The sequence below is a fragment of the Dasypus novemcinctus genome, chromosome 6 (genome assembly GCF_030445035.2).
Source record: "Dasypus novemcinctus isolate mDasNov1 chromosome 6, mDasNov1.1.hap2, whole genome shotgun sequence".
Lineage (NCBI taxonomy): Eukaryota > Metazoa > Chordata > Mammalia > Cingulata > Dasypodidae > Dasypus > Dasypus novemcinctus.
Window position 1 is genome coordinate 72482851 of NC_080678.1, and position 7474 is coordinate 72490324.

At 39.1% G+C, this 7474-nt stretch overlaps 1 pseudogene; it reads right to left on the reverse strand.

The window, feature by feature from the left end:
* Window positions 1–970: 970 nt before the first annotated feature.
* Window positions 971–5264, reverse strand: LOC101422066 (kinesin-like protein KIF18A pseudogene; annotated as a pseudogene).
* Window positions 5265–7474: the final 2210 nt, after the last annotated feature.

A 7474-nucleotide genomic window follows, 5' to 3' on the forward strand; every position in this document is an offset into this window, starting at 1 on the left:
TGGAGCTGTTGTGTCAACTGCATCTTTGTTGGGCAGGCGTGTCCTGAAGGACTATACCAATGGTTTCAGCCACTTGTTCCCTGTGAGGGCACCTTGAAGGTGGTTTTTTGGGGCCACATTCAAAGGGTAGACTTTGTTCTCATTCACTGGAGGAACTGCTGCTTCTGCAGGGAATACATCTGGATTTCTAACTGTAGTGATTCCAACTCCAGGTAAAACTACACTCAAGTGCTTGATCTGGCTCAGAGAGAAGTGAATGCAGCTTTTTCTTCTAAATTCCAGACATCAGTGTGACAGTCAGCAAGGTCTGGACAACAGGTAATGGCAAAAGACTGCAAGGGTTAGTTGTTCCCCATTGTCATATAAGTGACATTTATGTCTGAAATCAGGAAGTTTCTTCTCTTTCCTCACACACCATTCCTCTTATCATTAGGCCAAAGCTAAGGTCAAGATTTTGTTGACCTTCTTAAGAATTTGGGGGATGATTCTCCAGCTTCTGTAAGTAGATGTGAATTTCCCACCCTCCATTAATAAATTAATGATCAAGGAATTAAGAAAACTTACTTAAAACTTGTAAATAAGATGAAAAGATGGGTAATATGTCCCTTTAATGTCATATAGATGCATGGTTTAACAGGTCCAACCTGTATTTAATTATCTAGGCAAGGGAATGTATTTTGTTCAACCCACTTATTACTATACGTATCCGGACTGAGTGAAACTACACATCGACATGTAGATGTTGCAAAGCATTTCTCTTCAGTAGAAAAGATAATCACAAAGATTATGGTTTGTTGCTCTGTAGGTCATTAGGCAGTTTTATATTTAACCTAGTGATCTTGTTCTAATATTGTTCCAAATACCTATGAAAACCTAGATCCTTAATTTGCTCTTTGAGTCAATTTTGCTATCTTCTTTTTTCCCTCATTAACTGAGGATTGAATAAAATCTTGGACATGTTCATTACATATTAGTAAAAGAGTCCAGTGTAATTTTCTACACAATGGAGTCAATTAGTATTCTTATCAAACTGCTTCAATTCTTCCTCTCTTTTCTTTTCTAGGTAGCAGCGATAGATTTTCAGCATTGCAATTCTGTGATCTCGTTTGCAAGTGGCCTTTTCTACTTTGTCTTCAGAACATATCATTTCTATTTGCTTATGGCACTGTTGTTGATATGCTTTAAGTTCATTTTTTTAAGGTAACATTTCCAACTTCAGATATTCTTGCCTCATTTCTTCTCAATTCTGGATTAAGCAGTTAAGAGTTTTTGTGATACCTGTTGCTTTTTTTCCCCTGAGGGTTCGAAATCATTAACTTTGCCTTGTTACCCTCATCAGTAAATAATTTCTTTTCTTCGTAAGCTTTTAGTTTTTCTTTTATATTATGATCTCTTTCTTCTGCTCATTAGAGATTTGACCATGGTTTTCCAGGCTAGGAATATTGATCTTCAAAGAAGGTTTGCTGTCCTTTGTGCAATTAGTATACTTAAGAGGGTTTTATGTGTCATCATAGAAAACAGAGTACGGACTAGTAGTAGCTATCATTATAGTTAGACAGTTTCCTCCAAGAGAATCCTTTAACAAGGGAGTGAGCTTACTATTTCTGTAAGGAATATATATATATTTTTGTGGATTCTTTTTCTTTGTATCTGCTAAAGCATTGATGACATTCCCAAGAGCTAAAAGTGATTGATGAATATTTGTGCCTTCTAAAAACCCAGCTCCTTTAGCACTGGTGGCACTGGCTCACTCAGACCCTGTTAGGTCAATGAGTGACATCTTGGCAATATGGACATTTTGATTGATGCCAGGGGTTTCGTCTTGTCACAAATAAATCTTGAAAACAGCATGAGAACAAGAAGATGTAACATTCACATCTGTGGGAGACTGTGTCCTGTTTTTATTTCCATTATCCAATCACTGTAAAATTTCCTCTGAGGATTTGGCTGGTATAAAGTCAACCCCTGAATGACCCTCCTTTTTGGGCATCTTTCTGGACAAGTGGCCCTGAATTTACAAAGAGGTCATGAACCTGTTCATTATATACTCCAAATAAAAAACTGCAACACTACATGCTTTTTCTTCTTTAATCTCATCCATGGATTTGTAATGGTCTAACATTGTTAGATACATCACTCCAGGTTCATTAGCTGATTCTAGCACTGGGTGGGTCTTCCCAGCTCCAGTGGCACCTTATGCAAGTACTGAATAACTACTGTCATGTGGTAACAAAGGTTGTCTTCCTCAATGACAGACATTGTGGATTATCTTGATTCTTTTGCTTATATGAATGTCTGAATATTTCTCTCAGGCCCAAGAAAGGTCGCCACAGACCACTTTGATGTCTGACACATGGCGCTTTAAACTTAGCCACAAGATTCAAACACCTCTTGGTCACTCTTGAACTGTCCTACTTCTCTGTCCTATGTGTATCTGTTCCTATAGTTCAAACCAGAATTTTCTGAAACGTGGACTCTCCTCCCCCCTTAGAGAAACTTACTCCTTTCTCTTCATCTTCTTCATGCTACTTCGATGGAAGGGGCTCTTGATACCCAGGGAATCCTTTCCTGACTTTGGCTGAAGAAAGGTTATTTTATTTTTCAGGTTTCTTTCTTGTCTTTCTATTCTTCTCTTTTCTAGCAATGTCTTCTTTGAGGTGTCTCATTGCTGCCAATTCTGGGATCCTTGGAGGGTAGTGGTCAAACAGCTGAGGGGCTGGCTCTGTATCCGGAGGCCCTGTCTGTCCTGAGGTAAGCTCAGTTTCCCCCTCCAGCCATATTCCCAGGTTGATCTCATTCTGGGAAGATGCTGGTGTCCTCAATTGCCTGTCTCTGGGTCAAAGACTCTTAAAGCCTGCTCTGACTCAGCCTTGTTAGAGACAACAGGAATCTATGACCCTGTTTCCATTTCTTGGGTCATCACAATCTCTGTAATGGGCTTCTCAGAGGGAACAGAGTGTCTTTATGCCTCTCAGTAGGACTCTTCACATTATGCCATGGGTTCTGAAGATTGTAAACTTTTTAGATCCTCTACCATGCCAACAATAGTTTCAACAAGATGGTGCTCAATATGTGTTTGGTGACTAAATGAATGAATGAACTTGGATTAAATTCCACTTTGGTTAGGCCCTGATTGGTTCATAGTTCATAGCTTTCCCCATAGTTCTAATTTTATAGTCTTCATTATTGAAAATGTTACTACATTATACATTTAAGGAATTTTATATAAATTATAGATTCAGGCACAATGGAAGTCTATTAAAACCTAGGATCTTCCTACTTTTAGAATTCTGCAAAACACAAATTCTGTGCAGATTAAGAAAATTCCAGCTAAAACATGGCAGGTCTATTAGGCATACATCAGTCTAGGACTGTGATAACAACTTAGTCAGGCATTGTGGTTATGCCAATGGAGAGAGGTCAACAGTTGAGTTTTGATGGTGCACTCCTGAATTAAACACTAACACTGTTGTTAATCTGTTTGGTTACTTAGTATGAAAAAGAACAGAATCTTTCTTGCATAGGTTAACTGCTCATTGAGAACCAGAGCATTCTCTCTTGACTTAGGCCAAAGAAAGATTATTTTAATTTTTAAGACTTCTTTCTTGCCTTTCTATTCCTCTCAGTTCTATTCTCAGGCTGTTGTTGATGGGATCTGGGCTTTCTCAAATGGGACAACTTGAAACAGAAATGAGTTTATTCCTAAATGAAACATCTGAGGCAAGAGAAGAGCTCTGCAATGTATTTTGGCAATTAGCTGCCATGCTAGGAGGGAAAGGATGGCAGTTGGCTGGAAATCCTCCATGTATCAAGGCTGCATTCATTTTTATACATACGTCACTTTCCCATTTTAATGGAGAAAAAACCTAGTAAACATTTTTAAGTATGAGAACATTTTTTGGAAAAGGATTTAATCTTAAAATAAGATTATGCCCAGTATTTGTGCAAGAGAATTTTGAAAAATTTTAGAGTCAAGTGAAAATAGGCTCAAGTAATTTATGGACTGAAGTGATGTGTATACATAAATATGGAGGAGAGAGGTTTCTTTGATTATTCTTGGATACAGGCACTGGGGCCATAAGAAGAGAATAAGCTTGGAGGTATTGAATGGATGGCATGATTTTGAGAAGTTGTATGAAACTCAGCACTTTCGGTTGGCATACTATGTTCTTTGGAAAGAGGAACAAAAGATGTCACCAGAAGGAGAGGTGGAACAAAGTGTGACTCAGAGCATATTAAAGATACTTCAGAGATCACTTTGTCCAATCTCTTTATGTCACTCAAAGGAAATGTGTGCTCAGAAAGTCTGAGTGACTTGCCCAAGGTCGCCTGGTGGTTTAATGGGACATCCTGGGATTGAGTCTGGTCTCCTCATCAATAAACCAATATTCCTGTGTGTTATGACTACCATGGCCCCCATTACCTAATGTGGGCCAAGTTAAAGGTTTAGGAGAATCCAAAATGCTCCAATTGAAGAGATGGAGAACTGCAGAGCAATTTACAATCCCTTGACCTTGCTTTGTACTTTTAGAGTTTGCAGCTCATTTTATTTAAAACATGTTAGACTCTAATGGATTGTTTTATGGCAGACTTAGATTTTAAAATTTCATGCTGTTCCTTTGGGCAGGATTGAAAGCTCCCAAGGACATTGCAGGTACTGCTGGACAGGCTTTTACCATAATTAAAATTTCTGGGCTCTCTTTTGCAATCAGACTCACTTAAAATGAGGATGTTTTAACTTCCCTAATCTACTGTTTCAGTAGCTGAGAATTTGGACATTTAAATTTTATTTTATTATCCTGGCACATGCCTTTGTGAACATATATTGAACTGGTACATTATATTTAATTCTTTCCCAAATGTTTAAAAAAGCTTTTTTTCTTTGCTTTGCTTTGTTTAAGAAAGAGCTTTGTACATGTCTCCTACAGAGTTACCAACTTTGCTGACTGTTGCCCAGATGTTTTTTCCTATCCTTTTGGCTAAATGTATAGATCCCCTACCCTCAACTTTTCCAAATTCACTATTTGATTTTTAATGGACAGGGATCTTCTTTTCTGTATATGTGTTGCCTCACTGGGGCTTAATGAAGTTGGAATGTCAGGTAGGCTAGTGATTCTGTTAGAACTAAAACATGTCAGACGTTCAGTGCCAGGGGTGCCGTGGACTCCAATGCTGGAATCACCAGCCATGTACACGCTGAGTTCTCATGGGAGCCCCTCTTACCTGCCTACACTAAGAAGTCTGGCAGAAGACAGATACGCCATTCTCAGATCAATAACCCAGTTACACAATTGTGCAGACCAGTGGTCACATACCCCAATACCGATAGGCGCCAAGCAGATGAAGTGTGTGAAACAGACTGGGCTGGGGAGGCACCTGCAGGGTTGTGGTCAACTGCCCAAATTCTGGAGCCAGCTTGTGTACCTCTAACTCTTGGTTCCATTATTTTCCAGATGTGCCACCTCAGGCAAATTACTCAATTTTCTCTGCCTCAGTTTTGTCAAAAAAATATGGGGATATGGCTGCTGAAATGATTTCATGAGTTAATATGTATTAAGTGCTTGGAGTTGTGTTCTTGGCATATCTTAAGCATTTAACAAATGTTCTTATGAAGATTAAATTGATTCAAATATGCAAAACATTTAAAACAGTACCTGCTGCAGCCCATATTATTCCTAGCTCATGATATTCAAATGCAAAATTCTAAAAAATTTTAAAGAAACAGAGTGCAGGCCAAACAACCCATTTCTATGTGCCAGATTCAGCCTGAGAACTGCCAGTTTGCAATGCCTGAAATGAAACCAAAGAACTTTGGCAGGGCTGCTGGTCAGAACTTGCTTCTAAGTGTGCTTCCTCTGGCTTTGCTGGAACCTTGGATTCTAATCTGAGCCCTCTCCCCATCCCTGCATCTCTACCTGAATATAATTTATGCCTCTAAGTTGAACTTGGCTTCTGGCTCCTTTACTGTGGGGACCGTCCCCTTTTCTTCTCTTCACTTTGTCCTGATAGCCTAAACCGTTCTTTCTCCTCCGGATTCCTGGGGCAGCACACTTGACTGTGTCCACACTACTCACTGATTCCTTCTCCATACTGAGATTCTTCTCAGACCACAGTCTGGTCCTAACAAACAGCTGATCCAAATGCTCTGATCGTTCTCCCAGATACTTAGTGGTAATCTGATGTGTTTCGAATATGAGCATGTACTGATCTTAACAGGCCCAGAGTAAATTGAGGTCCCAGATGAAAAACTTTAGAAAACCAAGATTCTGGGAACCTACTTCATTGCTTCTATTCCTTAGTTTCACACACTTTTTAATATCTTTACCTAAGCCATGTTTGAAGTAAATTATTATTGTTGATTTTATAAATGTAATCACTTAACTGAAGAACATATTATTTATTGTAATTGTTCACATACTCACATACACCTGAGGGGTTTTTTTTTGTTTTGTTTTTTTGTTTTTGCGTGTGATAGGCACCAAGAATATAAAGATAAAGAAATATGATTCCTGCTTCCCAAGGGCTAAGAACCTAGTGTTGTGTAAATATAAATATCATCCCAGTCTGAATTCAAGGGAATATCTGGAGATTGGAGAATTAGTAGCTAATATTTATTGAGCATTGTCAGTTGTAAATGAAGGAAACGCAACTGACTGCTAGCACTAGATTTAGGTGTTTAATCAGTATCATTGGGATAACTGGGATCCTGCCTCTTCATATTTCTTGATCCTTCTTGCTTTCCCTTAGCTTCACTCTTAGGCATTTGCTCTCCAAGTGGCAAGATGGGTCCCAGCAACGACTGGGGTACTGGTCCTTAAAGCTGTGATCCTAGAGTTCCACAGTCTCCAAATGTCCAGTCTCTTGGTGAGACCCTGACTGGTCCTGTTTGGGACATGTGCCTGCCTCTTGTACCAATCCCTGATTGGACTGCCATGCCTGGCCAGGTCTGCGTCACTGCTCATTCCTGTGACCCCCCCTCCCCGCCCCCATATAAAAAGGGCTTTATCATGCAAATTCGCAGGTGCCTCCCTCAAGCACTTTGCCATCAATGACTAAAAAGGTACTTTTAAAAACTCAGGATGGAATTTTCTTGTTGCTTTTAAAGTTGTTTCAGACTACTTCAGGTTTACCCTCTAGTCTTCAATTCTGTTAGGCTTATTTTACATAAAATTAAATGAAAAGTATCAGGCACTGTTGTAGGTGCTAGCACAGTGACATTAATGGGAAGCCTAGCTTCTCAGGTGAGTGAGGTCAACCTCTGGACTGGAGGTTTTCTCATATCTCCACTTGTGAAAGGCCAATGTGGGGTAACACTGCATTTTTTACCATCCACTGTGTTACAAAATGAGTGATATTTATATTGTTGTAAAGCAAATACAACTGTGATTAATTTCACATTTTATATAGATTTTTTTCATGTAACCATATTTCACATTCAATCATGCTTGAGGTAGTTAGAAAAATGAAAATGGCT